Source organism: Mytilus californianus, unplaced genomic scaffold, assembly GCF_021869535.1.
Source record: "Mytilus californianus isolate M0D057914Y unplaced genomic scaffold, xbMytCali1.0.p SCAF_39, whole genome shotgun sequence".
NCBI classification, from domain to species: domain Eukaryota; kingdom Metazoa; phylum Mollusca; class Bivalvia; order Mytilida; family Mytilidae; genus Mytilus; species Mytilus californianus.
Window position 1 is genome coordinate 1,717,285 of NW_026262689.1, and position 26,778 is coordinate 1,744,062.

Genomic DNA, 26,778 nt, shown 5'->3' on the forward strand with positions numbered 1-26,778 from the left:
ATTTCCTGAAGAAAAATGAAAAAAAAAATAATAAATTTGAATAAAAATTTCGATTTTAATAATGTACGATTTGGTGTTATCACCGGTATCGGTTCGGAATCGACTTTATATCTGGGCTATGTGATAGCTCACGTTTGTAATTTTTCAAATAGTTATAACAATAACCTCCTTGGTTATAATGAAATAAATAATATAAATGATAAAAACGTCAATTATTATTCTTAATTATTTGTTGTAATATTTTCAAAGATAGAGACTTTACCAAAACTACGAAAACTATGAAAGATACCGATGTTTTGCTGGTTTTTTTTCTGTCTCGTATTTCGCCATCAGTTTGTTTTCTTATGTATGGTAATAAATATTACTATGAAGAGAACGTTTCTAAAGGCACAAAGCGAACGGTATGACAATAATTCTATAGACAGGAAATTAGTTTTAATTTTTCAATCCGTGTTTCATAAATTTCAGTATACATGTTGCTTTGTCAAATTTTATTCTGCACAAAAACAAATTTAAGAACCGAAATTTTCTTACCTGTCGATTCTTAAATTGCTTTAACAAAAATGTTAGGGAACGGTATGGCAGTAATTCTCCGACCTTAATCGCCCCTATTACAGAACCTACCAATTATATTTATTGTTAATTCGTTCTCGACCTGAATATGCATGAAATATTTGCCACTGGACGTTAAGCAACCAACAATCAATCAATTTAGGAACAAGAGAAAAGATAAAAAAAATATTTATTACTTCTATGTAATTCAATCTGATGTAGTCGTTTCATATCTTTGGGGCGAACACCCCTCTCAGAGGCGGATCCAAAAATTTTTGGGCGGCCCACTGACTGCCTAAGAATGGAATCTCATTAATTGTTCAAACAGTATATGATTTAATTTTTATCCCATTACAACGCATTCAACGTTTTAAATTTTAAATCTGCTTGCGTTTCGGCAGTATGCTGATAAACTTGTATGAAGACGATATCCATTTCATACAAGCTTATCATTTGCAGCGGCACAGCTTCGTGTCGGCCCTTCGGACTGTCGTATTAACGGACCGTCGGACTACTGGACTGTCGGAATTTCGGGGTGTCGGATTAGAGCTACGCTCCCTTTTGATTGTTGTCATGTTTCTCAAGTATAAAAGTACCTTCTAGTGTTATATGTTAGTTAAAATCATTTCTATGCTTCAGTAGTTGTTTTGACGTTTTGTTGTATTTATTCTCTGTTGCCCAGAATTTGCATTTGATCATGTTCAAGTAGGTGATGAAGGATTCTGTCTATTACCTAATTAGAAGTTAGATCCCTGCAACGTCTCGGTAAATTATTTTGTTAGTTTGTTAATGCTCAAATTAATTATTTTGACGTTGATAGTTCTCAGGTAAATAGTTTTGTCGTTGCCAGTTCCAAGTAAATAATATTGCCGTTGCTAAATAATTTGCAGTAGAATTACAGACAATGTTGGATTTACAAACTTTTCATGCAAATAAATTCCGTTATCTAATCAGAAGTCAAAAATCTTGCATACTTAATTACAGATGTGCTTTGCATACTTAATTTCAGACTTTCGACTGGTCCATTAATGGTGAACCTTTGGATCCTCAACATAACGCTGTTCATCTTGGTATTCAACGCGTTAAGCTCTCCCGTCTCGGCACGTAATAATCAAAGTTGTGACTGAGTGCGGAAATACGAAGATAGATAGATAAATAAATTTGTCCCTGGTCGCATACAACTAGCCAGACAGACTGTCTACTCACTGATGGGTGCTGGACTGTATGGTCTAAGGGAGCTACCATTTGAGTTTTTAGGGGAGGGAGGAGGGCTACGATGAAATTTGAAAAAACACGCAGGACAGGAGTTTTGAGTAAAAAAAAGGCAGGATGAGATTATTTGCCAAAAAAAAAGCCTGGAAGACACTTTATGTAAAACAAGTCAGGATAAACTAAAAAAAATTAAAAAAAATAAAGCAGGACCAAATAGAGGAACAAATAAAAAGGCAGGACAACATTATTCATCCTAGCGCCCCCATCCCCATAAAAATCAAATGGTAGCTCCCTAAACGGAGGCAACCCAAAGGTTTCGCTTCATCTTATCCGCTGCTCTGTGATTTCCAGGCTTTTGTACGGACTTGAGGTCATACTGCTTTCGAAAACAGATATTAGTAATCTTACAACATATTTTGTGAAGCTATTTAAACGTATCCAACATCTACCGGACCGTACAGCAAATGCTGCAGTCCTATTACTTATTTGACAAATTCCTATAGAAGCGGAGATCCATAAAAGAACTATTTCTTATTTTTAGAAACATTATCGATAATGATACTCTGTCGAACGTGATTTAGCCTTTCGTCAACTTGCAATGAAATCTGAGTCATCAAATAGCTGGTTTCGTAAAACAGTTGCTAACAATGAACACTGCCCTTTCCTGGATCTTGATATCTTTATCTTTAACGGGAAGCTAAATACTAAAAATTATGATAAAAGAGTTGATTTTTCATTTCCTATTGTTTATTATCCATTTTTAGATGGTGATGTCCCCTTGTCGCCATCTTATGGTGTTTATATATCTCAACTTGTTAGATTCGCTCGTGTATGTAACAACGTATTTGATTTCAACGAAAGAAGTCTCTGTATTACTGAAAAATTATTTTTAAAGCAAGGGGTAACATATCATCATAAAAATCCCACAAATGGTTAAATCAATATTCAAGCCTCCATGAATTCTTTCTATTCAAATAGGGCAAAGACAAAGAAAATTGAATAAGGAACATACTTTGACTATTTACAATAACAAATTAAGACCAGTTTAGATGAGGTTAATAGATTATCTTACTTTTATTTAGTAAGGAGTAGGATTGGAACAGCCCATTATTTTCTAATAAAAAAATTGACCCCTTACCATTCTCCATCCTTATTTCTCTAAATTTATGTTATATCTGTACGTTTCTTTTACCGTAGTATTTTCGACCTGTCCTGTCATTTGCTGGTGTATGATGTTTGACATCTCTAATGCTTTGTCTCTTGTAGCTTTCATCACATAGTATTTGTCTGCAGTGGTTGCCAGATGGTCACTAGGTCTTCTTCCGACCGGCAGTAAAACGCTTGCCATAGTGGGGCGTCCGATTGGCTGTGCGGGATGTATCAAGTTTGCAGCCACGTTCGGTCAGAATGGGGACGTTAAATCCGATGCCTCGTGTAATGAGAGTGCCACGCTCTTTGCACGTTAAGAACCATTGCAACCACTCTTTGAGGGGTCCGTAGGTGGCCTGTTGCAAGGCAAAATTTCTGTCCCTATCCAATATACCCTCATTTTCCAGTGGCAGTCCAAATTTCCCCGACCATCATCTCGGATGTCCTCTATTATTACAAAACTACCTATTGTATGTAATGTTAACTTGTTTTCGTCCTGAACATGCATGAAATATTTGCCACTGGACGTTAAGCAACCAACAATCAATCAGTGTTTATCATGTTTACTTATTAATGATATTACGTTTATAGTTCTAAATATAAACTAATAAAGCAATTACAACTATCACACCAATTTGACATCATCCAAGAAAAATTAGGTCAATGTCATATAAACCAAACAGGAAAATTTTTCACAAGAAATACTTTAATAAATATATAGTTTTAAGTAAATGAAATTATTTTCAAAGCAGTAACAACAAATTATTCACCAAAAGAGAAGTATAAATGGACCAAAAGAGACCTTAGGAAGACAAAGAGGTCCATTAGTAGTATTTATCATCCTAAAGTCATCTTTTGTATCATATTCAACTGTTTGTAGGCAGATGAGATAAATATTTGATCATTTATTGGTCCACACTATATTCTATCATGATGCGGCTTGGTTTGAATTTTTCGAAGAAATTTTGCTCGAATCTCTGTAGATGTCGTCTTACATTATACTCAAACTATTGAACTGATTATGACAAAACTTGACAGGAATGCTTGAAATAACCAGTATTACAAAGAAAAAAAAGTCACATTCAGTTTATTTAATTTATTTAACAAAAAAGTCTTCTTTAGGTGTTATACCACCAAATCATAGTACGTCACCGTTGCATACGAAAATAGGTCGAAAAAATATTGCCTTGAATTTGACAGTCGTAGGTAATTGATCCTACATTTCATTGCAGTAAAACATTTCTGGTTCATAAACAAGTATCTTGGGTAGTTCAAAGCATCATTATTTTTTTATTTGGGGTTTCTATAGAATATTTTGGAAACTTGAAGTTACATGGTTACTAAAGCTTGTACACAGGTTAAAAAAGGCGGAAATTTGATTTCATCTTTTATTACGTCTTTGAATGTTACAAATAAAGTCAGACATATACATGTACATGTATACGCACACTTGCATAAGGTCGATTTCTATCCGACGCACCTCATATTATGACCATCTTATGACTATCATATGATGTGCGATTTTATGTTACTCAAAATTGTATCAAGATAGTCATACCTGTGATGCTTTTCTGTCTGTCATATGTGAACATTTTTTTTTTCATTTCAAGTATTCATTAAAGGGAAACTCCGCAAAAAAATGAAAAATTGATATTTTGTTCTTTAAGCATAAAAAACCACATGTTCATAAATAAAAAACTTTTATTCTCTATGAAAAGAGATCAAAATCGATTTTTGAAATTCACTATCAGTTCTCGACATATCGCCATCTTGTCGGCATGTTCGATAAAAAAAGTCACGTGATATCTATAAACCACAAAGACCAAAATGAATCAGGGATTTACCGACCGTGCGTTAAAAACTCCCATCATCAATCGGGGATTACCGTAGATGATCACTCATTGTGAAAATGTCTTATCAAGCGTACGGTTGTTCTGTCCGACAAGGTTATGACAAAAGTCTAAATAGTTTTCCCAAACCCACAAAAAAAGAAAATAGTTATGATCTATAGCAAGCACAAGTTGATGTGTGAAGACCATTTTGAACAATCTTGTATACTTTTTTTAATAACAAAATAACCTAGCAGTTCTGATAGCTATAGTTATCAAATCCTTATATGATAAGATCTCGTTGATCAAAAAAATATAGATTTGATGAGGAAGAACAGTTTCAATTAAAAGAAAGACAAATGCAGTGTTCTTGTAACAATCACTGATTTACAAAAGATTCATTAGTATGCCTCTTTTATATAAAGTGCATTGGTTTATATAAAGAATAGTTCCGTATTTAGTCAAGATAATTTTTCAAATTAATAAAGTTATACGATAAATAACATTTTTAAATTATGATATTTAACGGATATTGACGGGGAGCAATGTTAGGAAGAGGTTTTAGCTTAGACAATATGTTGTTATAGTATAATATTCCCAGGTTATAGAAATGTAAATATCGAAATACTGGACATCTCAATTTTTTAACTAATCTTTTAACTTTATCAAATTGATACGGGATCAATTCGGAACAGTCACTTATAAAGACACTTTACAGTTAAATGTGTGACCCTATCTGGTATGTTTGGAAAAAAATGTATATTTTTTAAATTTTATTTACGTTATCTTATATATATATATATTGGCTTCCTCCCGAATTGATAATAGGTATGTCAGAATTATTGATAGATGTCGTGTCAGAGCGACACATTCAGTTAGTTATCCAAAGGACGTATATTAGATACACGTCCTTGGTTATTCCAGTGACATCCTGTCGACTAAAAATTCCTATTACACAATATATTATACAGGTTCATGCATGGCTTCTTAATTGAGGTACCCGACGTGCTCAGGTAACATTTATTGAACCACATATATTTGTGTTCGACGTTATTTATCTTTTGCGTGTTTGAAATTTTAATTCCACCTGTTAATGAATGATGTTCTGATAATAATATTATCCACTATTTTAGCTGATAAGTTTAAAATTTTTTAAAATATGATCTTTAAAAAAATTTGTGAAATACATATACTGTTTTGTCATGATTCTGGACCCTTCTTTTGAAAAAAAATTCTTCACGCAAATGCAAGCTTTTGACGATTGGCAAACATGCAGTATAAAGTAATGCAGCACTTATAGTCAGTATCAAATATTTATTTATTGACGATAAGAGAGCTCCTTCTATGTCTAATGTCCCTATCTTTATACGGATTAGAACGACAGGGGAAACAGTCACTGTAAAGGAACGGAGATAGAGTGGCATAGTGAAAAAAATAACCGATTAGAGAAAATTATACTACATAGAGAATGATCGAAGAAAAAGGTAATAGTAACTGTAAAAGAAAAGAGATAAAGAGAGGCATAGTAAAAAAATGTTTGCTAGACAAAGTTACTGCTCGCTTTGATATTTTTATACAAAATCACACATCGTGTTCCAAAATGGTATTCACGTGCGCTAACTTGATGTGTTAAGTTTCTGCATAGCATGGTTAAAAATAATTAAGTATCCCATTTGTTATATCGTAGTGTCACTGTGTTTCTTTGTTCAATTTATTTAGTTTGTTAATGATTATGTAAATAAGAATAAATCTGTATAAAAACTTCATACCCGTTTAGTTATTGTCTGTAGGCGTTTCATTATTGTTACATTTAATATATATATAGAATCTTTCATACATCTTAAAGTAAAAGATGTGTGTCTGAGTCAAACGGCGACATGAGAAGCCTGCATACTAGTACGACTCGAGTATAGCATGTAAAAATCCTACTCAATATGGTTGTATTGGAAATCTTTTCATAGAGATAGATAACTCATAGTCCGACATTTATGTAATATTTGCCACATGACGCTCATATTTCTTTCTACTATCATCATCTTATTCATTAAATATTGCTGTAAACATCGATGGTTCACACCCAAACCAAATGGGAGTAATATACCTTTAGAGCTTCTCCGTGGTATACACTTGTCTCAAATATTTAGACGAAATTCGTTATTGAAGTGAATCTACATCTCGCAAACACAATTTTTGAATTACGATTTTGAGTGAACACCCACCAAACCAATACAAAATGGCAAGATATAACCATGCAGGCATTTAGTTTTCGTCAGACACAAGATAAATAATACGCTCATATTGCTTTCTACTATCATCATCTGCTTCATCAAATATTGCTGTTAACAACGATGGTCCACACACAAAAAAAAAGGAATTATATACAATCAGAGCTTCTCAGTGGTATACACTTGTGAAATATATAGACGAAATTCTGTATTGAGAAGTCAAATTACATCTCACAAACATTATCTTTGAATTACGATTTTGAGTGAACACACACCAAACCAATAAAAACGTATAGCAAGATACATAACCATGCAGGCATTAAGTTTTCGTCAGGTACAAGATAAATAATCGCTCTCATAAACGTACATGCATGCAGTTTATGATATCAAGAATAAGAGGTCGATGTATGTAGATCATTTTTCAGTTCGTTTACTGACTGTTCAGAGTCAGACATGTCACTTATTCATTCTTGGAAGCATTAGTGTACCCCACCCGACGATAGGAACTCTTTTCCGAAAGTGTTGACAACTATGCTTGTATGGTGATTCTGTTTTTCTGGGCAAGCAAACAAACGAACGATACGTTATTAGTCTGCGTTGTCCTTTAGAAAGAACATCTGGAGCTCGTCTTCAACGGCGCTTATACCTCAGGAAAAGTATACTAGTACAGCTTGTTTCAAGGAGACGAACTGTTCTAAAATCGTCATTGTCATCAATACATTACTAAGCTATGCCATTAATTACTACAATTACTATTTTGGATTAATGACGGCTACCCTGTAGAGTATTACACTAAATTATAATATGATATAAAAATGATTATATTTAATTTTCATATGTTCAAACCGTTAAAGACAATTAGAACACCTCATACAAAAAACAGATCAAAAGAAAAAAAAAAGAAAATAAAAATGTCCAGACGGAATAAACAATTATTTTAATAGCTTAGATTTATAATGAATGAAATAAATGATAATTGGCATTCTTTTCACAAATAATTTTTCTAAGAGATTGTTAGTTGAATTTATTATGTAGGAATGAAATTTTAAAAAGAAGATAAAAAATCATGCATGTTGTACTTTTGTATTTTTTCAATAAAAACTTTGAAATTGCGATAGTTTTACGATTGTTAGCATTTAAACATCGCCGCCAGATTTAAATACAAGTTAAAGAATTCCGGTAAGTTAAGTAAATTAAACAGATGTGCAATTATTTATTGAGAAATGTTAAATTGATTTTCTTTTAACTTCATATTTTAATTTTATGCTAATTGCATAGAGCGTAATCGAAAATTGTTCCATTTCAAAATACAATTCCGGAATAAAAAATTGAATGTTTATTTTCAATTAATTTATACATTTTAATTATTGTTTCTCTATTGTCATCGGGTATTTCAGCTTGGTGTATTAAACACGCTATACTCTTTCTGTTAATGCATTCAAAATGACAACATTCACACCTGTGTACGCTTGAATTCACACCTGTGTACGCCTGAGGCTAAATTGCTGCAAGGTAAAGTTCAAACGAATTCTCCTCAAATCGATAAATACACAATGACTTTACAAAATAATATACACACTCTGTTCACAAATATTTTGCCTTGAAATGGTTACCAAAGTTATAACGGTAAATACAACGTAAAATATTTTCAGTTTAATATCAGTCAAAGTGTTCAACAGATATTTTATGAAAAAATCTCAACAATAATTTATGAAATTAATTCGAAAATATTAATATTTAGATAACTTCATATAGGAAGTTTTATTCAATCAATACAAAACGGTACACACATATTCATTTTCTTTCATTCTTATATTGTGGTTATTAACTACGACCAACGGTCATCTGTGCGCTTTTAATTACGTACAATTCTGATAAGCAATTAAGACTTTAACAGATTTTATTTTTTCCCATGATTCAACAAATCGGGTTAAAACGTCACAACCCAGTGACGTAGGTCAACCAAAAAAGTTACAAATACTTGATTTTCTCCGTTATTAGAAAGAATATAAATTTAAAACTTTGTGAATATGTTTTTTATGTTAAGATGAACATATTTAGATGATAAGTAAAAAATCGCGGAATTTCCCTTTAAAAAAAGGATGAAAATAGATATACATGTAATAAGTATGGACATAATAATTATAACGATTAATAATTATAACGATTCTTATTAACTCGTTAACAGATTATACAACTAATTATTTCATTTAATATTTTCTTTTATTGACTTTCAGCTGTACAAGCAATTTTATCTTCGATATATTATATTATAAAATAGTCTCATTTATTAATTAATAAGTTAAGTGATTTGAATAACAATGTGACCAAGTCTTCTTCATTTAATAATTATTAAAGGGTAAAAATAAAACTAACTTGCTGTCAGTATCAACGGCTTCCACAATAACGTTCGATGTCATTTTCGTGTCATCTTCCTGAAAAACAAATTCAATAATAACTACCAATTTAACTCGATATACTACGTCATATTAAAATTGTATGTGTTATATTTTTTAGGAACTCACAAACACCATGAATAAGTATCGGATCCATCACTAAAAATACACAAGCCTTCTTGAGACACAAAGTCTTCTATAATTTTGCCTTTATCATTCAAAGATTTGCTACCCCACATTGGATTATGGGCATTAAAATCCCCCATCAGAATATAAGGTGGGGGTAACTGGTCAGTTAAATTTGAAAGTTTTGCTCTATCAATTTCAGAATTGGGAGGAATGTAAATTGAACATAAAGTAATTGTTTTATCCAAGGATAAACGAACAGCAACTGCTTGTAGATCTTTGGTGCGTTTGACCGTACTATGAACGTTGTCCTACACAAGAATTGTTGATCCTCCAGCAGCACGTTCATCATCCTTAGAAAAAGTACTTTACATGGTATATCCTTTTAAAGATATATTGTTTCTTTCTTTAAAGTAGGCCCCCAAGGGTGACTGGGAATAGAAATATGGTCACCATTATTCTTCCTCCGACCGGCGGTAAAACCCTCGCTAAAGTGGGGTGTCTGTTTGGTTGTGCGGGATGTATAAGTTCGCAGTCACGTCCGGTCATAATGGGGACGTTAAATATGATGCCTCGTGTAAATAGATTGCCACGCTCTTTGCACGTTAAGAACCCTTGCAACAACTCTTTGAGGGGTCCGTAGGTGACCTGTTGCAAGGCTAAATTTCTGTCCCTATCCAATGTACCCTCATTTCCCGGTCCAGGAACACCAACTAGCAGGAGAGTTCCAAAAACTACAACTTCTATTCACTCATCACAAATGCAACCATGTTAACAAAGTCAACCCTTCACGATTCTCAACCATCTGATACAGCAATTCTCATATCCCAGAATCCTTATTTACAACCAACTCTATACAGAACCAGCTCCGTCATTTTCAACTAGGATAAGTTGCTGTCCCGTAACAGGATGTTTCATCTAACACTACAACAATTGGAATCAATGAGCTCTGGATTGCACAAGATGTTCAGTGGGAAATAAAATTTGATTAGGGACTCTCCGTTTTGAATTTTCCTCGGAGTTCAGTATTGAAGTGATTTTATTTTTTATCCTTTAAACCAAGTGCTGTGATTGTTTAGTATCTTAAATAACTATATCCATTTGTGCAAAACACAAGATTTCATAAAATCTTTGTATCATGTTCCTTTGGCTCATGGAAAAAAAAAAGACATTAATGGGTTAATAAATGTTTGGACTTAAGGTCATGTCAAGGTTCGCTAAAACATGTCGGGAATAATGCCAACTAGAAACACAATTTTCAGTTTGAATCGTTCTTCTTGTGGCAGATTCAACACAACAGCGTAGATGACATCAACAGAATATCGAACATGCTCGAATGGTTATAACAAGTCAAGATATAACATGAGACCGTTATTCCTCTCTGTTTTCAAATCGTGTGTATTTGTCTTCCCAAACTCTTTCCAAATTTTTCCGTCATACACATCTGTCATAACTCCTGGTTCCTGTCGTCTTTGTCTCCATTCTTCACACTTAACTTCGATTTTTTTTTTATTCACAATTGTAAAGAGTGATTCTTCCACAGATTTGTAACAGTAGGTTTTATACGGATATAGTTTAATGTCTCTGCTTTTTAGTTTCACAGATTTCAGTAATGGTTCACCGCATTGATTTTAGTTTAAACATATTTATTTACACATTGATTTTGTCGAGCAATTTGTCGATGGTTTGGAAACATTACCTTCGAACATTTCTTTGAAGACGTTTCTCATTCAATCAGTATTATACAGTCTACATAGTTGTACTAAGTGAAACAATTCTTACTTATAACATATTTCGAACAATTTTCCTTTGTCAGGCTAATAATCTTTTACAACATACAACTGAGCAAGGAAATATAGATGCAACACCCGTAAGAACAATATTCCCAGCAGAACGGTGTTGAAATGCTGTGGATTAAAACGACAAAATGCTTCTTTAGGCTGAATCAGGAACTGTATTTAAAATATTGCCAACAGCTAAGAAAAATGCAAATGGACAAAAAATATTGCAACTGTTGACTTGTTCATCTCTGTTTTTGCTGCATCAAAGTCCATCTGCTGTTTTTCTCTTGGCGTTCGTGAATATTTTCATTATCAATATCCCTATCAATGTCGTTTAAAGTTACATTTGAAGTCTTCTCTGTCTCTGTTTATAAAGACAATAATTACAAAATTGTAATATCCATAATATCTTGTTCTAAAAAATATATAGAAAAGAGTATTTGTTATGTCTTGCACATGTTTATCTTTCATAAAAACAACTGAATAAAACTGAGTTTTTTCTTATAAAAAACAACAACAGAAATATTAAAACATGTACCATACTTTAAGTTATGTTATACTTGTTGATAAACTTAACATTAAAATATATTTAATGTTTACATGTTGTTGTTTCAAATTATTTGAAAGTATAACTATATATATATATATATATATATATATATATATATATATATGTAAAAAGCACCAAATACATAAAGAATAACAATGACTAGGAAGACAACTCATTGGCACAAATACTTATTCTCTGTTTTAACTATTTACATAATGTTTAAGTTTTTGGAAAAAAAATACAAACATGTTATTTCTTAAAACTGAACTACATCTAAAACACCTATAACAGTATTAAGAAAAAAATTGATATGTTTATATTTCTGTAGAGAGACAGTTTGTCCTTGATATAATAAAATATTATAGAATGAGGTAGTTTAACATTGGTATCGTTTGAAATTGACAACATTTTTTATGATATGTATGCTGGTATAAACATGATTAATAATATTTCAAACAATTATAAAATATGATGAGATATAACCTTACATTACATCAAAACATAATTATAGTATCTATAACAAACTACTCTAAAAACACTAAAACTATTTAGAAAAATAAAAAGTCCTTCTCATAACTGAAATGGTTAAGTGTATGTTCACTATTCTATAATGAGGTTATTGAACATTAATATCTAAATTTACTTTTACAATGTGATAATTTACCATTAAGGAAATAAAAACAATAAAATGAAATAGATCAATATAAATTTAGGTAACTGGTTAAATAACAAAAACACTTTATTCCATTAAATTCAAACTGGTTATTTAACTTTAACAATATCACAAATTCAGTAATAAAAAATGACCTGAAAAATCTTTGTTTTACAATAACTATAAACATAACATTTCTTAAAAACGTCAATTATATCTAAACTAATAAAAAACTATTTCTAATTCTAAAACTACTAAAATTATTTAAAGTCTATGTTTGGATTTCTGTATGGTACTAGTATGTGTTACTATTTCTTAAAAAACTCAATTATAACTAAACTAATAAAAAAACTAATTCTAATTCTAAAACTTCTAAAATTATTTAAAGTCTATGTTTGGATTTCTGTATGGTACTAGTATGTGCTACTTATTGTTATGAAAATCTGAAAATTTATCCATGGTTTTGTAAATTGCATTAAAAACAAAGTAATTTTGTTTTTGTAAAACTATGTAGAAAAGGTAATAAAACATGATTTTATTCTGTTAAACCCTTTAAGATAGCTAATTCATTGATGTTACTACAAAAGTGAAGTATTTTAAGTGTTACAATATTTCAAATAAAATACACCATTGTTATGAAGAAAAAACATTTATAAAAATATGATCATAGATATAACAATTTCTTATTAACAGTTCATATTAACCAAAACAAAAGAACGAAAGCAATGGTCATGGCAAATTATATGTAAGTTTACATTTGGATTTTATGTTATAGCACTATGAATAAAATGTTTTATTTACTTTATAAAATGTGTTTTGTCAGTACTTTCATAATAGTGTTAATATAAAAATTGAAAATTAATTCTTATATAATAAAGTTCAACAAACTAAAATAAAATAAAAAGGAAAAAGAATTGGTTGGGCAAATGATAAATAAATGTATGTTTGGATTTCTATGTTATATCACTATGAATAAAATGTATTTTTACTTTATAAACTGTATTTTGTCAGAACTTTCACAAACAGTGCGTCCCCAAGGGTGACTGGGGAATAGAAGTATGGTCACCATTGGTCTTCCTCCGACCGGCGGTAAAACCCTCGTCAAAGTGGGGCGTCCGTTTGGCTGTGCGGGATGTACAAATTTGCAGCCACGTCCGGTCAGAATGGGGACGTTAAATCCGATGCCTCGTGTAAAGAGAATGCCACGCTCTTTGCACGTTAAGAACCCTTGCAACAACTCTTTGAGGGGTCCGTAGGTGACCTGTTGCAAGCAAAATTTCTGTCCCTTTCCAATATACCCTCATTTCCCGTGGCAGTCTAAATTTCTCCGACCTCAACCCCAGACGCCTCTATTACAGAACCTACCTATTGTATTAATTGTTAATTTGTTCTCGTCCTGAATATGCATGAAATATTTGCCACTGGACGTTAAGCAACCAACAATCAATCAATCAATCAATCACAAACAGTGCTAATAAAAAAATATTTGAAAATAATTCTTGTGTAAAAACAACAGTTTAATACAAAAACCATAAGTCTTGTTTTCTTTTAAAACATTACACCTAAATATACATACCCCTTACATTTCTTTCCCCCAAGGGTGACTGAGGAATAGAAGTTAGGTCACCATTGGTCTTCCTCCGACCGGCAGTATAACCCTTGCCAAAGTGGGGCGTCCGTTTGGCTGTGCGGATTGTACAAATTTGCAGCCACGTCCGGTCAGAATGGGGACGTTAAATCCGATGCCTCGTGTAAAGAGAGTGCCACGCTCTTTGCACGTTAAGAACCCTTGCAACAACTCTTTGAGGGGTCCGTAGGTGACCTGTTGCATGGCTAAATTTCTGTCCCTATCCAATATACCCTCATTTTCCGTGGCAGTCTAAATTTCTCCGTCCTTAATCCCTTAATCTATTACAGAACCTACCTATTGTATTGTGAACTTGTTTTCGTCCTGAATATGCATGAAATATTTGCCACTGGACGTTAAGCAATCAACAATCAATCAATCTTACATTTCTTAAACTTAAATAAAATAAAATTTTGAACTTTTTAAAACTACAAAAATTTTGTTTGATTTATGGTTTTCTGTATGATAGTTTAATACTTTAAGATAAATATTGATATAAAAATGTTTGAAATTAAAATGAAACAATACAGAATAGTGTAGTATAAGGAGTATGTTAACAAAAATTAGTGTAAATCATGTTAATTTCAAAGTCTGGTATCAGACAACATTGCTTTTCTTTTAATCATATTACGTGTTCTGGTTGCAATCGGTGATGAAGGTGTTGATTCTGATGATAATGACTCTAGATCTTCCAAGGGTGGTGCTGAAGGTTCTGGTGATGGGCCTCGGAAATACATAAGAGGTACTAATGGTATTGATGAGGTAGTGCTGACTGGTGAAGGTTCTCGGTATGATACAATTGAGTGGAATGATGGTGATGATCTAGAAGAAGGTTTAAATGGAGTTGATGTTGATGGTGGTGTTAAAATTTGTTGTTGAATAACTGGTCTGGATGGTGTTGTGCTTAAATAAGATGGTGCATAGGTGGTTTCTGCAGTATCATTTCTGTTCAAGGGTAGATATTGTAGTTGTTGTTTTTCTTAAATGTATGTATAATTTCAATAAAGGCAAAGATGTAAACAGTGTAAACACACCAGCCCAAATCCATAATCCTATAAAACATAAATTTAAAAATACCTTATAATTTGACAGTAGTTTTTTTATATATATTATTCATTCTAAAAAACACTTCATTCCTTTTCCTTTTTTTATTTTTCTGTTTTTTTATTATATATATTTTATAACTTATTAACATTATGATTATCAATATTGTAACAGCAAAAATAATTATACTTATATATTTAATCTTCTGATTCTTTTCCATATCATATTCAAAAGCTGTTGTACTAATCATGTATATTGTACCTGTAAATCCTGATGTTTCCGTAAAGAAGGTCTTGTTGGGTGCTACATAAATAAAAAAGGAAAAACTATATAATTTGATTTACATTTTATAACAATCAAAGCTGAAAAAGAAATTTAAAACAACACATTTATATGACATGAAAAAAGAAATTAAAAAAAAATCACTTTTATGTACACAGATATGATAACAATAGGACACTATATGTCAGTGTTAAGTACTGATTTAGTAGCTAACCTGTCTACTTTCTTTTTGGGATGCCTGTAGTTTTACTTTTTGTTGTTAACTTTGTCCATGTTATGTCCTTAACTGTAAAATAATATACAATATTTTAACAAACTTAGAAATAATAAAGTTAATGACATATATAAGATTCTGTTCAGATTCTCAAACAGTAGGTTGAAATATTAAAGGACAACATATAATGTTTGGCTATAGCTCTGTATTTATCTATAGCAAGTTAGAACTATAACATTAATTTTTTTATAACTATTCTAATGTCGGATGTTTCTTTCAATGAAAAAGGAATATAAGATATATTGACATAATCTAGTTTCATACCTGTTGTTGTTGTTTTACTGGTTTTGGCTGAATTCCTATTGTCTTTAGTCTGTTTTATATCTTTAACTGAAAAGATAAATAATATCCTTTACTAATAGTATAAATTTATCTAGATGGAGTTAAAAATATGACACTAAGATTGCTCTTTTTGATTACTATTCTAATGCTATATATTTTTTCAATGAAAAGGAATAGAAGTAATTAAAAAATATTAAGACATAGATTCATACCTGTAGTTTGTGTTTTTATTATTTTGGTAGTTTTGGTTCTTTGTCTGTGTGTTGTCTGCTTTTGGTCTTTAACTCAAAAAAATAAATATTTTTAATTGATAGTACAGATTGACCCAAACTAACTGTGTTGTAATATCTGTTAAATAGTCATGATATTCAAATATCTTTGATCTTTTCTATTTAATTATTATTATATATATTTTATGTACAAAATTAAAAACATTATTACATACCTGTACTAGATGTTGTTGAGAGATTTGTTGTCTGTTTTTTGTTCCATACTGTAAAACAAACATAAAAGTATATTCTTTCCTCACAATAATTGAAAATTAAATGTAAATTTTCATCACATGGTATAGATTAAAATTGTTAATAATGAATCTAATACTTAAATATAATATTACAGTTTACATTATTTTTTGATTTATTATATGTTTATATATATGAAAATTATTTAAAGAAATCTCAATTTAAAGAATGTATACAAATCTGTAGGATTTATATGGACTTTAAAGGGTCGACCTTTAAAAGGGGCGATCTATTTTTTAAATGAACCCGACACTATACCATGTTTTTAAGACAGTCGTTGAAATCTTCTTACGATTTAAAATTACATTTTCACATACAACGTAGTATTAAAAAAAACTTACCGCATGTAGTGTTTACGCACTTTCAAGTGCATTCTCTGTCGTAATTGTTGGTAATTGTTGGTTTGGAACACATGTGGCAAAGTTTTAATGTACAATCGCACCCATCGCTCCCTTCTATTATCACCAATTGTACCTCCTGGATTAACTTTGTTTCATTGGTACACGGGCAATACCCTATTGCAAGATCATCCCAGCATCCTTCCTCTTGTGTTCTTACGGGTCAAATAATACTTAGGAATAAACATGTGAAAATAATTAAGGCTGCCATCTTGTCTTCTTGCATTTGAATAAAGAGACCAATCGTGACGCGTAAATTGAATTTCGATATTAATAAAATAGTTAATAGTTTTTTAATTAGTATTATATTTAATTTTGTAAAATATGTAATGTATCTTTTATGTATGATAAAGATTAATGTGATTGAATTCATATTTTAATTATTAAAATGGATATTATCATATTTATGGTTAACGTAACACCATACGGTTCTCACTATTATTCTACAGCCATAACATTAAATCGTCCTCAGTATATCTGGTAACATACCTGCACTTCAGACGAAATATTGATACATTACATGTATACATGTTAAAAGGGTTTTTCTTGAATAACATGTATATCAGATCTCATTATTTATGGTTATATCTGTTAAGTGAAAATCATATTATGAGTGTTTTATAAATTATAAAATCAATTATGTTTGTTGTGTTTATAACATAAATGTTTTCTACTCTTTTGCTAGTCTATTACCATTTTGATATATTTCCTAAATTACATTTACTATCATGTTACAATTTTCCAGGCCTTGTAATTATACTCATTATACTTCTTACTAAATTTTTTTCTCCATTTGAGATCTTTTCGGAACTTTGACCCTTTACCCATTCAGTTATAATAACCTTCAATGTAATCAATATGTATTGATGTTAGGTGTTAAGAAAACAATTCCCCATGGTTTATAATTATGTCAGGATCATACACTGTATTCATAGTTTTGTAATGATGTCATATTTTATACCTATCTATGACCATTGACCTGTCACATGTGGTCATAATGATATATAATATATAATTATTTTAATTATATGAGACCTTTCTACTGTATTTTTTTCAGTTTTGCTATCATAGGTTCCTAATGATGTATTCATAGATAATTATTCCATTTATTTGTAACTCTTCAGATTTTAACATATATATTTTTAAATTACTAATTGGATTTTGTTATATCATACATAGATATAACAAAATCCAATTAGTAATTGGTCAAAACCATAAAAATTGTATTCATTTACTATTGAGAACCAGCTATAGGTAGTACCTATAAATGTAAGTATAGTTTTTTATTTTAGGTAGTATTTTTCTGGATATAAATGAAAAAATATATTTTAGTGATAAACCATGTGTGATTTATTGCAAAATAAATTTATTAAGTTTTAGAAAAAACTCATTGAAATTATCTTTTAACTTTATTCATTTTTTTACATACATGTATGGATCACATGTATACTCTTGATAATTATGTTAAACTAAATCCATATGTTCTAAAAAATATGTAATTTTGATATTATAGTTATAACCATAATTCATACCTGATATATATATACATATTTGTGATACTACTTTGTACTGTATATTTCATATCTAATCTTCAGATCTATTGACAACCAGAAGAAGCTAAAATGGAAATTTAATCAATATCCAAAATATGTAAGTTTCTTATTTTTATGTTTTTACAGTATTGTTTAGATACTATAGTAATAAGAAATTGTGAGATGATTGTCTTTGTAATTCTTTGTCAAGATATTTAACCTTGGACAATAAATGTAATATAGATACATACATAGACACAAACACATAACCTACTCACACATACACAAATATTTATACTATATATATATATTTTCATTGCTTATGATACTTTTCAGAATATGTATTTTATATTTATTCTTTTAGGTCTACTCCTCCTCAACTTGTTCTATCTGGAATTAAAACAGAAACCAGGACACATATCCCTACTATGTAAGTTTAATTTTTTTTTTAAGTTTTATCATATTTGTTTATTTTTTAAAAATTAATGTGATATTGTATGATTACAATTGAATTTTAATGTACAACAGTTAAAAACAAATGAAAATATTTATACACCTACACAAATATGTAATTAGTTAATTATGGGTAATTAGTAATAACTTTTAAAAAATTAAGAAAACACTCATGTCTTATAATATTTATATATATATATATATATATATATACAAACAAGTCTAAATTGAAAACAACGTTCAAAGATATGATTGCGTTGGATAAAAACCGCAATTTTTATACGTGTGCATGCAAAACAAATTTCTTGGTAGAGGGGTCTAAATACAGCACAAACAACATTTTCCAAAAGACAAAAATATATATTATAGTAAAAAATTGATTGTTATGTATTAGATACTTTTTTAAATTGTGGTTACAATATTTTTCAGATCTGTAGAACAAGATGAAATAAACCATCTAGAACATGTTATTAAAATACCAGAAGATTACTAATATGAATGTTCTGATGAATTACCACGAGATGCTATTTAAGAGGCACAAACGGAGATTAGTAAGAGAGGTAAAAGTGATTGACGCTTATACTGAACGTCTATGTTACCTTAGGGTAAGAAATGGATTGGGATCATAAAGGAACTATCTACACTTTAAAGTGTATAAATTTTATTTTGCGACTTGAATCAGTGGTAAATTTGTCTCATCTTTATATTATGTGTACTACAAGTTATACAGAAAAAACTATGATATTTTAATTGGATCTTTTTTTAATTAATAACCTATGTTTAATGAGAAAAAAATATATATTAATTTTATTACATATCCTTGTTATTATTTGTTGTAGTTGATACTATTGTATTTTTCATTTGTTTTGTTGAGAGGTTCATCATTCTGTTATGCTTGTTGATGATATTTTATACAATCGTCGGTTTAGATATTTTAACAGAAAAACACCCACATCCATAGGTTCTCCTTTTTCTATCAAAGTCCCTCAGATAATGTATGGAAACTTTGTATGATAAATGTTTATCATGTTGATTGATATTTATACGTTTTTCAGTTCATGGTGTGTGGTTTCTTAAAGGTATTTAATAGATATATATTTAATGGCCCCCATCTTATCTAATTCAGGTGTTATAAAGATATAATAATGTAATGTAGGGGTCATATTCATATAAGTTTGTTATGACCCCCATTTTATGACATTAAGTTTTACATATTATGGGGTTTTCGTTTAAACATATTTATTTATAGTAGATTGGGAAACAAGTTTTTACAACTTATATTAATCCCTTTCCACTTTGCTGGTGCGAGTGCTGCCTTGTAGCGTCATTAGCCTGCTCTTTTTCGAAATCTACAAAGGTGTCTTTTACGTGCAAGAGATATTGCTCTCTCTTAACACGGGTCAGCCATTTATCGTCCCCTTCCGACAGACTTATCATCACATGTCGCGCCGTATCTCAAAAACGATTTATGATTATTGCTTAAAACTTTACACACTTCTTAGTTATATTAATCTTAAGATCTGTATACTTTTTGGTGATGATTCAAAATTTTATTTTTGAGTTATTGAGTATTATGTAAAAAAAAGGGGAGGGGTTTTTCACGTCGCGCCGTATATCAAAAACTATTTATGATTATTGCTTAAAATTTTACACACTTCTTAGTTATATTAATCTAAAGATCTGTATACTTTTTGGTTTTGATTCAAAATTTTATTTTTGAGATATTGATTTTTTTTTTTTTAAGGGGGGGTTTTCACATGTCGCGCCGTATCTCAAAAACGATTTATGATTATTGCTTAAAATTTTACACACTTCTTAGTTATATTAATCTAAAGATCTGTATACTTTTTGGTTTTGATTCAAAATTTTATTTTAGAGATATTGAGTTTTTTGTAAAAAAAAAAGGGGGTTTTCGCATGTCACGCCGTATGTCAGAAACTATTTATGCTTATTGCATAAAAATTCACACACAAGACGACGGGCGTATCATGCGCTCATAACGCAGCTGTTTATTATATTACTCATAATAAAAGAAGAAAGAAATTAAGGTGTAATACCACCAAATCATAGTACGTCACATCCGGTTGCATACGAAAATAGATCGAAAAAAAAATATTCCCTTGAATTTGACAGTTGTATGTAATTGATCCTACATTTCATTGCAGTAAAACATTTCTGGGTCATAAACATATGTCTTGAGTATTTCAAAGCACCATTATTTTTTTATTTGGGGTTTCTATAGAATATTTTGGAAACTTGAGGTTACCTGGTTACTAAAGCTTGTACACAGGTTAAAAAAGGGGGAAAATTTGATTGGTTAACTTCCAGTGATGGTTATTTTCTTATATGCAATGAAATGTTATGTGAATTTTTTTCTATAGTACTGGACAGGATAAAACTTTACTCATGCCAAGTATTTCTTTATTTGAAACAAAGAAAAATTCTGCACAATTTTTTGAAAAGTGCAAATTTAACAAAGGATAATAGGGGAAAATCAATGGTGGTAATACACCTAATATTGAGAGCTGTACATGCACCTTTGACCTTGTGAGTACTCTCATGTGTTAAAATTTCTTGCTATTTAAGTGAAATATTATAAATAATGAAATATTCTGTGTGGATTGAGTCTCCAAAACACATTTTATGAGAAAATTTCCTTGAAATAGGACTTTACCATGAATATTAGTTGACAGAACAAGCCATACTTAGAGCTTTGGGAAGCTTTTTCTCCTTATTTCTTATATTCTGCTATACTAGAAAATCTTTCCTAAGAAATACTTTAATAAATATATAGTTTTAAGTAAATGAAATCATTTTTAAAGCAGTGACAACAAATTATTCACCAAAAGAGAAGCTTTTTATGTCCCTCTCTGGAATGCGGCATAAATTTAAGTTTTACGTAAGGACTTATCGAAACCTCCTTGGAGACAGTAAACTTTTATACGGATAGTTAATTCAGCTTGAATACTTCAATTAATCATTTATTATAACATTTCTATCATAAATGAGTGAAAGTTACCCTAAAATTTTTATTTATTGGCCTAAAAAGTAGAAATTTTGAGGAAATGAGAGGTATAAATGGACCAAAAGAGATCTTATAAGGAAGACAAAGAGGTCCATTAGTAGTATTTATCATCCTAAAGTTATCTTTTGTATCATATTCAACTGTTTGTAGGCAGATGAGATTTACAAGTAAAGTAATCAAAGATACAAAGAGACGATGAAAACTTTACAAAATTGGACTTAAAGCCCAAACACGTGTCAGCATTTTAGAAAGAGTAAAAGTACACTTTACACATGAATTTGAGTTGAGATCATGAAGATAAAGCAAATGACCTTTTTTGTAACTTAACTTGATAAGAAAATTAAATAAAAAATTTAACAAAAGTATTTTATTCAATTTTGAATTTTTAAAAAAATTATAGAAATGATACATTTTTTGTACATGGGAAAGGTAATGCAAAATTAAACTACACTTACATTTCTACAGCCTCAATACATTTCATTTACATGTACCCTGAACATCCAGATGTTTATCTTGCAGTTGCACTGCATTATTCATGTTTGTTTTGACCTTGTTTTGATGACTAAATTTTATTGCAGGACACAGTTGAAATATGACAAAAAATTTTGCAGGACTGTATGGAAAGAACGCGAGAAAGCAAAAGGTGTGATTCTTTTAATTTGGAAATTAAGTAATGTCGCCATACTGGGCCAAAAACGTATATAAAGTGATGCAAGAAGGTCGGAAATCAAGACGATAGGTGGGAACAGTTCAAGCTGGAAAAGATCATTAGAATTTATTAAAGCATGTACATTTGTCATGTCTTCGGTTCAAGTTATTGGCGTATTAAATTATAATCCTGGTACCTTTGATAACTATTTACACCACTGGGTCGATGCCACTGCTGGTGGACGTTTCGTCCCCGAGGGTATCACCAGCCCAGTAGTCAACACTTCGGTGTTGACATGAATATCAATTATATGGTCATTTTTATAAATTTCCTGTTACAAAACATTGAATTTTTCGAAAAACTAAGGATTTTCTTATCCCAGGAATAGATTACCTTAGCCATGTTTGGCACAACATTTTTGGAATTTTGGGTCCTCAATGCTCTTCAAATTTGTACTTGTTTGGCTTTATAACTATTTAGATCTGAGCGTCACTGGTGAGTCTTATGTAGACGAAACGCGCGTCTGGCGTATTAAACAATAATCCTGGTACCTTTGATAACTATTATACATTGTTAAAAGGCTAATTTTAATATTATTTGTGTGATAGACATTACAAAAACTTTAACTGTGATACCTGTTAAAACCGTTATATAGTTATATTTCTTAGCATCTGAATGAACTCTATAGGACTATCGCAATTATTAGTGCTATTTATCTATGGTCATAAAGTCGCCACTGAAGAACACTTAAATGTTCTGGTTATTCTAATATGTTTAACATTCAAAGATAAAGACAGATTTAATGTATATTCTGGTCAGTTAGAAGGTTGTTGTTCGATGTGAAAAATTGGTTACATGTTTACAATATATAAATATTGTTTATGAACTCGATGTTGTCTTTTCAATTCATATTGAGGTGTAACATACATATATGTTTCAACACTCCAAACTTCAGTAAAACTAGATAAAAACCTTAAATATTTATGGAAAAGTTATTTTTTTATAATTAATTTATAACAACTAAGTTTTGTTGCTATACACCTGTTAATATTGATTTGTTTACATTCTGCAGATACCTACAATTTATACTATTTTGTACATGTACCTGAATAAGGTAAGTTTGTTTAGTTTTTTTTTTGGGGGGGGGGGTTATTTGTTTTCTATTTTTCTTTTCTTTTATAACTTGCAGTGTGGTACATGTATTTGTTTTGCTGATTGTCAAGTGCTGTTTAGAAACCTATTGTTGCTATATTCTAGGTCCTGAAGTATATTGTAGGAAGTTGGCGCATCACATCTTGTTTGTTATATGAATTTATTGTGGTTTGTAATTGTGGTTTGTAGAGAGCAAAAGAGAGAGTGACCTTCATGACGACACAACAACAGCAGAAATGTCTGATGTTTATGATGATGATTCTCGGGAGGTTACAAAGGGAGTGTAAAAAAAGAGTACTAGTATACTGATTTCATTCAACTGTATGGTGCATAATTAAGCAAATTTGATTTTTTTTTGTGAACAGGATATAATAAAGCAAGTATATGACTGTTCTACAACTTAATTTGTAGATTCACATTGTCTGATAATGTTTCTGATTCTTATATTTTTGTCCTGAGGTTAGTAGCTCTGTACATGTAGCTCAATATAAATATTTGACCTCAACAATAGGCTATAGTGGATTTATGTAACCATGACTTAATAATAAACTACATTTGTTATTTCAATGTAGATAATAAACAACCTGTGACACAAAAAAATCCAAGATATAAAGGAAAAAGAAAGATAGTTTATGAAAATATTAAACCCCGTCTTTATTAACTTTAGAATTTTAACAATTACGTAAAACGTTGAGTATGAATCATATGACTGCAGAAAACATTGTATTATGTGATTAATTAGGGGTGTACATAAATTTTAAGATTTATAATTTTTCGAATAGTTACTTTTATTTGTGTTGAGCATATTGCAGCAATGAATTATGTATTATGTATGAAATACCATTGATGAAATGAATTTTTTATTTTAGTAATGTATATAATGACCAAGCACCAAAAACAAAGCACTACTGAAGCTCTCAACACCTCCTACCAATATAAAGGACAAAAATCAAGGTAAAGTGCATTTTTTTTTATTGTAAGGACGGATTAAATTAATAATTATTTCTGATCTTCAAACGTAGTGGAATTTGAAACATTTTTCACACAAGAGGAGAGATAGAGCATGACCCCAAACGTTATTCATAGTCTGTTTAATGATAAACATACATAATGTGATGAAGGTCAAACATGTTAGCATGATCCTAACCCTGTCCCTCACATTGGACAGTGCCCTGGCCACACGAGCATGCACAAAATATGTGCATCTCTCACCGAAGTTCACTTCGAGTTACACAATGCAAGAGGAATAGATTTACCCACGTAGCAAAGGACATTGAGTTAATGTGGCAAGACGCCTGTATTAAACTAGACAATGGAAAAATGAAAAGTGGAACTAACATTTGTAAATTATTGACAGGATACTGAAAATTAAAAACATGTGGGCTGCTAAATACCAAACGGCTGCAGGTATACCTGAAAAACAGGAAAGTAGACAAGAACATAAAGCTGTAATTTATAATGATACATCTCAAATCTATGAACTAAGAAAAGTATGTAAATAAGATGTGGTGTGAGAGCCATTGAGACATCTCTCCATCTAAAACACTGATGCAATTAAAGTATGAAATTTCGGTTTCAATGCAGCTCCAACAATGAAATACATTGTTCAAACTGGTGAGTTTTTTTACTGGCTCTAACTGCCTTTGTCTTTATTACTTAAAGGGACAGTAATTCTGATTTCTATGAACAAACAATGTGAAGAATGTGCCAATATTGACGATCTCCTTTCAAGTTTGAGGCATGCGCACAGGGTAGAGAAAATATTGCATGTACTTCAAAAAAGTGTCACTATAATAAGAGTGGTGATAGCTGTCAAGAAAACAAACATCTATTGAGAAATGCTTCAAGTGAGATTCGTTATAATCAACCTGTTTATAGACATTTATATAAAAAAGAAAAATATGTAGATACTGCATTGAATGTAAGATGGTTACGTGAAATTTAATAAAAAAAAAAACAATGCTGTTGTCATTGTCCCTAAATCTAAATACAGCTATTATTATAAATATAAGGAAAACCCTTAAACTATTAAAACCGCAAATGACATTGCCGATGCTTTGTTCCTGAAGTTCCAAAGTTCTGACGTTTAACTGGTGAAAGACAATACTGTAGTCCCAATTAATAACGTAACTGGTATGCTGTCGTCATCATTACAAGCAAATGCGTCAGCTACTGACTTCCAGGGACCAATGTTAGCCGTCTATCAATCACCAATTTCCTCATATCCTAATATTAACAATCCTTCTGATTGTGAGCTGCTAAATACAAGTAGCTCAAATGAAGAAAATCCATATACATGTGAAATATATTGTGGTCACACAATCCAAAAAAAAAACCAAAGCAAAAGAGAGGGAAAAAGTCGAGACAGGAATTCTTTTTAAATGGTCAGCAGGTTTGTTGAGAGACGTTTGCATTTGCCCATGGAGTGAATAGGGAAAAAATTATGCCATTGGTAGATCACTTGACACAAGGGTCTTGCACCCCGTACACATGGTAATAAGGGGAAATCTCAAATAAAACGAACTGACACTTACAGATGTTGACTCGGTTAAACATTTCCTTCAATCTTATGCCAACCAATATGGACTTTCTTTCCTGGAAGAATGCCAAACCAGAAATCGCACGCCATTCTACTTCCGTCCGACAAAACCAAAGCAGATATACATGAGGAGTATTTAGAGGCATCTGACTCTATGAATATGAGGAAATTATGCCTTCCAAAATTCAATGACTCATGGTTAGATCAGACACCCCATACAGTTATTATTTAACCAGCTACCTATTTATGTCTAATATGTAAGCTTTATAACACACAGTGGAAATTTGACAGAAGAAAAAAAGACAATTAAACTGACGCAATACCAGGACCCCCTAGAGAAAGCAAAGACACAGAGAGACAAGTATAGAGATGATTGTGATGAAGCTAAGTCAACATGTCTTGCCTTATCAGAAGACATCAAATAAAAAGGTAATTTGTTTTTAATGAATGTACCTGATAACAGAAACATGTACATCTTAAGTTTTATTTGCAGGTCTACATACATGTACAGTACTTGTTTTTAACATA